Here is a 10,227-nt window from a genome sequence, read left to right as displayed (position 1 = left end):
CCAGGGGGCCTGAGTCCTTGACTGCAACTCTCCTTGGAGACTGAAGGGCGCCTGCCCCTGCCCAAGCCCAGTGTGGGGAGAGAACCTTGACCCACACCACCCCCCTCCCACCACTTCACCCCCACCCACGCCAGTGAGTGAGGCCTGACTGGATAAGCCTTTGTGATGGCCTGTGGTCAGGCCTCAAGGTCACCCCAAGGTTTCCAACCCTTCAGCAGTGTTTTGTGGCTTTCAGAAGAAGGATTTTCTTCTGCCCGTGATCTTCTTGTTTTCTGCGTGTCTTATGAGTTTCTTGCTCCTCAATTCTATGAGTATATTTTAGGTGATATAGTTTAGTTATTTATTTAAGTTAAGTAGTTAATTTATTGTAGCGTATCATTTGTATGTAGTGTACTTCCCTCTTCTTTCTTTTTCTGTATGTTTTTTAGTTATTGTCTTAGTGGTTATCTTTTCGACTACAGTTAACATCTTAAACTTACTAGCAACCTAATTTGAAGAATACCCACTTTGGTTTCCATAGTACACACGCTGCTCCCATACTTCTCCCTTCCTCTCTCTTTATACTGTTGTTTTCACAGGTTACGTTTTTATACATTGCATACCCATTGACAGATTTATAAATATTGTTTCAGGCATTTGCCTTTTAATCATAGGCAGGGGAGAGGGAGGGGGGAGAGGAGTTACAAACCAAAAGTACAATAACATAAGTCTTTATACTTAACTCCGTGGTTATCTTGTTTTTTTCTTACTTCATATGGCTTCAGGGTACTGCCCGTTTCCCTTTCATTTTAGCCCAAAGGGCTCTCTTTAGCATTTCTTATAGGGCAGATCTCCTAATGACTTTGAATTTCCACATGATTTTTTAAATATTTTTTTAAAAGTATTTATTTATTTTGAGAGAGAGAGAGAGAGAGCCTGCACGTGAGTGGGGGAGGGGCAGAGGGGGAGGGAGAGAGAGAATCCCAAGCAGGCTCCATGCTATCAGTCTAGACCCTGACTCAGGGCTCAATCCTATGAACAGTGAGATCATGACCTGAGCTGAAATTGACAGTCGGACCCTCAACTGACTGAGCCGCTTAGGGGCCCCTCCTAAGCATAGTTTTGCCAGATGTAGAATTCTTACTTGATGGTTTCATTCTTCAGCGCTTTAAGTATGCTATCCCACTGCTTTCTGGTTTCCATGGTTTCTGATGAAAAATAGGCTGTTAATCTCATTTAAGGTCTCTGGTACACGCTGAGTTGCTTTCAGCTGCTTTCAAGATTCTTTATCTTTGGCTTTGAGAGACTTATTACATTACATGTCAGTGTCAATCTCTTTGTATTTATCTCTTTAGAGTTCACTGTGCTTTTTGGACGTGGAGACTCATGTGTTCCTTCAAATTTGGGAAGTTTGGGGCTGTTCTTTCTTCAATTTTTGGGTGTGTCTCTTTCTATCTCTCTTTCTGAGACTCCCTTGGTGCATATATTGCCACTTTTGCTGGTGTCCTGCAGGCTTCTCAGGTTCTGTGCTTTTTCGTTCATTCTTTTTTCTTTCTGCTCCTCTGACTGGATAATTTTAACTACCTTATTTTCAAGTTTGCTGATTCTTCTGACTACTCAAATTTACTGTTGAACATTTCTAGGGAATTTTCATTTCAGTTATTGTACCTTCGAACTTTGGAGTTTCTAGCTCCTTTTTATAATTTTTCTCTCATTTACATTTCCTACTTGTTCATACATTATTCTCCTGATTTCCTTTACCTCATTGAGCACATTAAAGACAGTTGATTTCATGCCCTCAAGTAATGTAACCAATGTCTGGGCTTCCTCAGAGATAATTTCTGTCAAATTCTTTTTTTTTTTTTCCCCTGGGAATGAGTGATATTTATCTGTATGCTTTGTAATTTCTTAATTTATAATTGGACATTTGAGTATTCAATGTGGTAACCCTAGAATTAAATGCTTTGTATGATTTGTAATTTTTTATTTCTAACTTGACATTTGAGTATTATAAGGTGGTAATCCTAGAATTAAATCTTCTCCCTCCTCAGAGATTGTTTTTGTTTCTTGCGGAGGGCTGCACTTGTCTGTTTGTAAAGTGACTTTTCCAAAATATTTTTTAAACTTTGTATTCCTTATTGTGTGTGGTCATGGAAGTTTTTGTTCAATTATTTCCGTGATCAGCCTGTGACCTGATAGAGATTTCCTTCAGTGTCTGGATCAAAGAATAAAATAAGATAAACTAAAAGATGATCTCTCTTTAAGTCTTCTGATAAATGCCAGCTGATGGAGCAGCCTCTTCAGTCATCAACTACTCCCTTGGTTGCTGTAAATGTCTGATCACGTTGTGGAGTTCTGACATTATTGATTCTGATGATTTTTCCCGGCGTAATGGCTCTTTCAGTGGACCAAATACCAAGCTCTGAATCTTCCTATACACCATTTTCTAAGATGTTACTCTGTATGTAAAGAAAAAATGAAAAGAAAAAATGTAAAAAAAAAAAAAAAAGATTCTAGTTAATGATATGCATGGTAAAGTATTTAGAAGAAAGTATATGATAGCTGAAATTTACTTTTAAATATATAACAAAATATACTGGCTTAATGAATGGATAGAGAGATGATAAACATGTGATAGACTAAGTATATCGTTCAGGGTTCAACTAGAGAAGCGTAACACGTAAAACATATATATTAAGAGATTTATTGCAAATAATTGGCTTACATGATAGTGGGGGCTGGCTGGGAAAGCCTGAAATCCAGGAGCAGGCTGTTGGGAATAGCAGACTGGAACTCATGGGTGTGGGTTAAAGCTTCTTTTCTCAGGGAAGCCACAGGCCTGGTTTTAAGGCCTTTCAATAATCAGGCCCGCCAAGAGTATTCTAAGTTATTATGAGATTATTCTAGATTTAATCATATCAACCAGATGCATTCAGGCAACATCAAGATTAATGTTTGATTGAGTGTTTAGGAACTGAGTCTAACCAGGCAGACTCATGGAAAAGACCATCACAAGAACATTTGGGTGAATTTGGATATATCTGAGAACCTTGAACTCATATTTAACCCCGTCTTCCTTGCTTGAAGGCCGTGTAATGACCTCATTCGAGGCAGCTGCTTTGTAAGGGGTGAGTGATCTTCTTCCAGGGATTCCCTCCCCCCATCTCTCCTCATTGCCTTCAGACCCTAACTACAGTCCGATCCCAGTGTGCCCCAAGGAGACAAATACAATGTCTGATGCCAGAAGAAATATGTTACGCCCTGGAAGAACTACAAGATGAGGAAAGAATTATAAGATTTTACTAACTTACATGCCAAAACCTGGGAAATGCATGGAAATGGATTTTAAGGGCATTGGATCAAGGGGAAAAGAATGTTTTGTTTGATTAGACAGAATTTAGGGATATGGATTCAGTTGTCAGGATTTCTGGATTTGAAACATTAGCTTGAGTATCTGGAGGTGGCTTTAATGGGTTGTTTCATTGGCCGATTGAGACCCGACATCATCTCAGCCTATGTTCAATGAGGCTTCAGTTATTCCTAGTTTAAATTTTTTTTTCAACGTTTATTTATTTTTGGGACAGAGAGAGACAGAGCATGAACGGGGGAGGGGCAGAGAGAGAGGGAGACCCAGAATTGGAAACAGGCTCCAGGCTCTGAGCCATCAGCCCAGAGCCCGACACGGGGCTCGAACTCACGGACCGCGAGATCGTGACCTGGCTGAAGTCGGACGCTTAACCGACTGCGCCACCCAGGCGCCCCTGGTTATTCCTAGTTTAACACTGAACAGTTGTTCTCACACTCACGTGTGCCTATTAGAACGCAAGCTGGTGGTCTTCATTCCTGAAGATTCTAATGCAGGAGGTTTGTGGCAGGAGCCAACAATTTCCATTCATATACGTATGAAGAATACATATTCTTGATATGTATGAAGAATAAATATAAACATATAAATATATATATCACCTATTTATCATCTCTCTTTCCTCTGTCATCTCTCACCTGCCAGCCAGTTGTTGAGAGAGCCAGACCCCTTCGTATGTTTTACACGGAAAGTAAAAACTTTCATTCGGTGCTCAAAACTAAGATATGAGACTTTGTCTTCAATATCTTTTTATCATCACCGTATTACAGAAACTGGGACATAGAAAAGTTTGATAGCTTGTCTGAGGTTACCCACAGCTAGGCCAGGGAAGCAGGCAGTCTGTTCCCTAAGCTCTCTTTGAGTCTCCCTGCCATGTTCTGGCCCCCACTTGACTTGGAAGTCCCTGCTACGCTGAAGGAGTAGCTGGCCCCAAGTGACTTACTAGCCCCTGTTTGTTTGTTTGTTTGTTTGTTTCTAGCTGTGTCCTAGTTATTAGGAATACAGAGGATGAAAAATGCAGTCACTTCCCACATGAGTTTAAAGTCTCAAATGGCGGCATCGGACAATCAGACATTGATTATAGAGCATGGTGGAGATATGCTAGCAGAGGGCGTGGGTGGTCCAGATGAAGGGCGCCTCACCCAGCCTTAGAGGTCACAGAAGGCTTTCCAGAGGTGAGATACTGGAACCAAGTCCTGAAAACCAAGGATTATCCAAATTATCCAGACAGAGAGAGAGGGAAGGATTGTCCCATTAAAACTGTTCTGTTTATTGGGGTACCTGGGTGGTTCAGTTGGTTAAGCCTCTGACTCTTGATTTCAGCTCAGGTCATGATTTCACGGTTCATGAGATCAAGCCCCACGTTGGGATTCTCTCCCTCCCTCTCTCTCTCTGCCGTTCCCAGCTTGTGCATGTTCTCTCTCTCTCTCTCTCCCAAAATAAATAAAGAAACACTTGAAAAAAAAAAAAAAAGAAAAACACTATTCCAGTTATCTATTGCTATACAACAAATCATTCTAAACCTTGGTGGCTTAAAACAATAAGAATCATTACATTCTCTCATGGTTACGGGAGTTGATTGGCACGGTTCTGTGTCAGGATCTCACCCAGTTACAGGGAGATGGCTGGAATCCTGGGCTGGATTCCAAGAGCGCACATCCCAAAGAAGCTGGGAGGAACTGATCTCACGTTGACTTGGAAGTGGCGTGGCCTCGTCCCTCCATAGTTACCAGCCCTCCCAGATTCAAGGGGAGAGGTGCTACCTCTCAATAGGAGGAGCATCAAGGTCACCTCTCTTCTCACCACTCAGATGAAATTCAAACACAAACAACCCTAGACCATAAAATAGGTGCAATACAGCTCAATAAAGAACAGACTTTCCCATAATGACTCCTTCCATGCATTTTGGACTTTTTTTTTTTTTGGTGGGGGTTTTTGGGGGGGTGTCCCTACTTTGCTGGTGCTCTATGCATGTGCTCAAACTATATGTTCCAGGCAGAAGGAGCAGCGTATGAAAAGAGAAGAAGTAGAAGAACAAGGTTAAGTATACTTGAGTGAACAAGTATTGACAGGTGAATGGGGAGATATCATGCTGGAAGGTTGTTAGGGGACAAAGGATGAGTGGCCTCGAGAACCCATAGAATAGCATGCATCCTTTTGTTCTTAGTATTCTAGGCATTTTTCATGTATTAATTCATTTAATCATTCAACAATCCTGTAAAGTGGGTAATATGATTATGTTACAAATGAGGAAAACCGGTTAAACATTTCTTCAGGTTCGTGTGACGAGTGGGAGGCAGGGATAGGATTTAAGCCCAGGAAATCCCGCCCCAGAACCTGCTCCTCTAACCACAATCATTATGTCACTAATCAAAGCAGTTTGTAGTGCAGCCCAGAGATGATAGGGAGTGATTTATTAGAAAGTGAAATTTGAATAAAATGAAAGTAGAGCGTTCCCACTAAAACCTTCCGACCTGATTTCAGATCCTATGGGAATACTGACTCAAGAATGAAGTGTTAACACGCATCAACAAGAACAATACAGGCCCCAAATGACATTGCTCAGGTCAAAGCCCCGAGTCAGCAAACCAAGACTTAATACTTAACCTAAATGCAATTTCCGCCCCCCAGGAATGTAACCTGTAACCACTCAACATGGGAATTCCTGGTCAGCACTAGGAAGTTTGCTCACAGACCTCCTCCATTCCCTTTGGGAGGGTGACCTTGCCCAAAACCATGAGTTCTCTGCTAACGATTTCCTTCTTTTCTGCTCCCCCTCTACCTTTAAAAACTCTTCCAATTCTGGAGCCCTTTGGCATTCCCCTCTACTTGCTAGATGGGATGCTGCCCGATTCACGAATCCATAATAAAACCAATTAGATCTTTAAATTTGACTCAGTTGCATTTCTCTTATTTAACATGCTTTACTTTTCTGCAGCATAATACACAGACAGTTGTTATAATAAAGTGCACTAATCTTAAGTGTACACATGAAAAATGTTCACATACGTACGCATGTATTCCCAAATCAACATGTAGACTAATTCCTGTACCACCAGGCTTTCTCACGCCCTGCTCCCCATCACAATACCAGCCCCCAGGGAACCACTATTTTAGCCTCTGCCGCCTCCATCGCCTGTTCCTGGACTTCATGAAATGGTACTCAAATCTCTCTTCGTGAAAGATCACTCATCGCTATGTCTGTGACATTCATTCCTTTTGCCTGTAGTCAATTCTTTTCCGTTGCTTTGCTAACAATGCATTGAATGATTACACCACAAATTGTTGACGAACGTTTGGGGTCGTTCCTGCGTTTTGGCGATTACTGATAAAGTAGCTGTGCACATTCTGGTACATCTCTCTTGGCAACACACCTACCAGTGGAATCACTGGGTGGCAGGGTGGGCTACACCTTCACTCCCTCAATTCCGCTGCCTTGCCCGCGGCAATCCCTGGCCCAACATCCAGAGGCCACGGGTGACTTTCCGAACACTAGGACCCTTCAGCATCAGCGCTTAGGGAAGACGGGAGGTAGACACAGAGCTCAGCACCCCCTCCTCGGGACGCCGGGGCTTGTCTCCTCTCGGGTACGGACATCTCATTGGCCCTCCAGGCTGCAAGGCATCATGGGAAGTGTAGTTTTTATTGAAGATAGAGTGACCTGCTAAAAACTAGGGGACTTTTACTCCAATACCGATCGAAAGAATCAATATTTGTTACTGTCACAATGACAAAAAGGGATTTTATAGGAAGGAAAGAGCAGGGATTCAGGGAACAGAAATTAACGGACAACCTCACGGGACAGGATGCTAGAAAGTATCAGCCAAACTCCCTCCACCCAATTTTTTTTTTTTTTTTTTTCTTTTTGGACTTAAAGTCACTGCTCGCAAAAGCCCTAGAGACAGAGCCTGATCGGTCCAGACATGACAGAAGCCCAACCTTTGATGAAGACCTCTTGATTGGAAGAACTACCAATCTCTAGACCGATGGACAATTCACAGACGGGTGGACTGACTCCCGCACGCGACCACAGTCGGTAAGGGGAAGGAGAAAACAATTCCTTGCGAGTGGATCCAGGGGGAAAACACTACCCAGACCTAAATCGAAACCACTCCTGTGTCTCCGGCAACACCCTTCCTAAAGCTCTCGGAGAGAATTTTACAGTCATTGACACCCGACCAGCTACAGAGCTGGCTGGGTGGCCGGGGGAGCTGCCTCCCATGAGGGGGTCAGAAGTTGCATCTCTCCTCTTTTAATTTAAGGTGGAAAAGGAGAAAAACCAGTATCTCATCGGAGTCCAAATGTGACATGTGATTCCCCAACAATTACCAGGAGGACGGTATCCATTTCACACAGAGCCAGAAACTGCGCAAAGAGAAAGTCAGAATTTACATGAATTCCAGGCAGCAAGCATTTTCTTATCCCTCAGTTAAGAGGCTTGCCACTGTCTGTTGGTGTTCAATAATAAACTAGTTGACATTTGGACCCCAGAGCACTTTACAACCTCAAAATAACTCTAGTATCATCCAGATTCGCTTTATAGATAAGTATCCCTATGGCTGACACATTAGTACCTGAATTACAAGGGGGAAACTAGGCATTCGTAAGCACAACTTAAGGTAAGATGCTTTAAAGTTTCATATCTTTAAACTTTCCTCTGGGGCGCCTGGGTGGCGCAGTCGGTTAAGCGTCCGACTTTAGCCAGGTCACGATCTCTCGGTCCGGGAGTTCGAGCCCCGCGTCAGGCTCTGGGCTGATGGCTCGGAGCCTGGAGCCTGTTTCCGATTCTGTGTCTCCCTCTCTCTCTGCCCCTCCCCCGTTCATGCTCTGTCTCTCTCTGTCCCAAAAATAAAAAATAAACGTTGAAAAACAAAAAAAAAAAACAAAAAACTTTCCTCAACAAAGGATTAATAGAAGTGGGTAGAAGGAGGGATAAACAAACAGAGTATAGAGGACTTTTTTGGGCAGTGAAAATACTTTGTGTGATATTATAGTGATGCATGTATGTCATTACAGTTTTGTCCCAACCCACAGAACGTACAACACCAAGAGTGAATCCTGTTGTATGCTGTTGCCTTGGGTGGTTATGATGTGTCAATGTCAATTCATCTTGGTTAAAAAAAAAAAAAAAGTATCGTTCTGGTGAGTCATATTGATAACAGTGGAAAGAGTGTATGTTGTGGGGACAGGAGGTATGTGGTAAATCTCTGTACCTTCCTCTCAATTTTGCTGTAAACCTAAACTACTCTTTGTAAAATTGTCTTTTTAAAATGCTTATTTGGGGCGCCTGGGTGGCTCGGTCGGTTAAGCGTCCGACTTCGGCTCAGGTCATGATCTCACGGTCTGTGAGTTCGAGCCCCGCGTCGGGCTTTGTGCTGACATCTCAGAGCCTGGAGCCTGTTTCAGATTCTGTGTCTCCCTCTCTCTCTGCCCCTCCCCTGTTCATGCTCTGTCTCTCTCTGCCTCAAAAATAAATAAATGTTAAAAAAAAAATAAAAAAATACAAACAATAAAATGCTTATTTTATTTTGAGTGGGGGAGGGGCAGAGAGAGAGGGAGAGAGAGAATCCCAAGGAGGCTCCACACTCAGTGGGGATCCCACCACAGGTCTCGATCTCATGACTCTGAGATCATGACCTGAGCCGACATCAAGAGTCGGACACTTAACTGCCTGAGCCACCCTGGCACCTCTGAAAAATAGTCTTTTTTATTTTTATTTTTGTATACATTCATTTATTTTTGATAGACAGAGACAGAGCCCAAGTGGGGGAGGGGCAGAGAGAAGGAGACACAGAATCCGAAGCAGGCTCCGGGCTCTGAGCTGTCAGCACGGAGCCCGACGCGGGGCTCAAACTCACAAACTGCGAGATCAGGACCCGAGCCGAAGTCGGACGCTTAACCGACTGAGCCACCCAGACGCCCCTGAAAAATAGCCTTTTTAAAAATGTTATTACCGCTTAATATGTGCCAAAAAGGATGAGATACACGAATTCAATTCCTGTCCTTGAGAATCTGTTGGTTGAGGTGGAGGGAAGACCAAGGGTGGTTTGGATAATTAACACAAATCTATGGCTAATTTAAAGTATAACAAGTCATTCAGTGACATTGTTCTCTCTCATCCCTGTCCCTGCCTGTCCCGGTGGCTGTGTCTCCCTCCTTTGGATTCCCTCTGAGCTTGGTCTCATGTGCATCTGTGCTTTGATTGGGCTTTTGCTGAGAATGCTCACTCTTCTCCCCCCGCCCCCCATCGTGGTAGAATTTACTTCTCTCCTGCTGACTTTGAACTTGACGTTCCTTTAGTTACTAGAAGTTGGGCAGAAGTGAAAGTGCGCCGTTTCTAAGCTGAGGCTTTAGGAGATGTGGCAAGTTACCTCCAGGACACTTGCACGCCTGCCATCTGCCGTGACAAGAGCTTGTATTTTTCAGACTGGGCCCAGAAGGAAAGACACGCGGAGTTTACCGGAACCTGACTGACGGGCTGAAGCCGTCTGACCCCCAGATCCGCGAGCAAGAAAATGTTGCCGTTGTTGTAAACCAGTTAGAATTTGGGAGGTGGCATATTTGTTTGGCAGTAAAATTAGGCAGCAAAATTAGGCAGTTTCATTTTGCTTTTTTAACTTTATATAGAAGTCACTAAGATATATAGTGACTTTGCATATTAGAACATAGATTTTCTTCTTGAGTTTCTTGAGATCTGTGCCCCACTGTATCTAAGCAACCTTCCACTGATGAGTGCTTGGGTTGGTCCAGCCGAGCTTGGGAAACTGAAAGGACTCTCTGTCTTGGAAGGGCTTCGTCTCTGCTGTTTTTCTCCTAGGCCCCATTTACTCATGTTCTATATTCTGTCTGGTGATTGAATAAACCCAGGAAGCTATGTTCCCACT

The sequence above is a fragment of the Herpailurus yagouaroundi genome, unplaced genomic scaffold (genome assembly GCF_014898765.1).
Source record: "Herpailurus yagouaroundi ecotype Mexico unplaced genomic scaffold, PumYag 208, whole genome shotgun sequence".
Classification (NCBI taxonomy): Eukaryota; Metazoa; Chordata; class Mammalia; order Carnivora; family Felidae; genus Herpailurus; species Herpailurus yagouaroundi.
The sequence above is the reverse complement of the archived record's forward strand: the minus strand, read 5'-3'. Positions refer to the sequence as shown.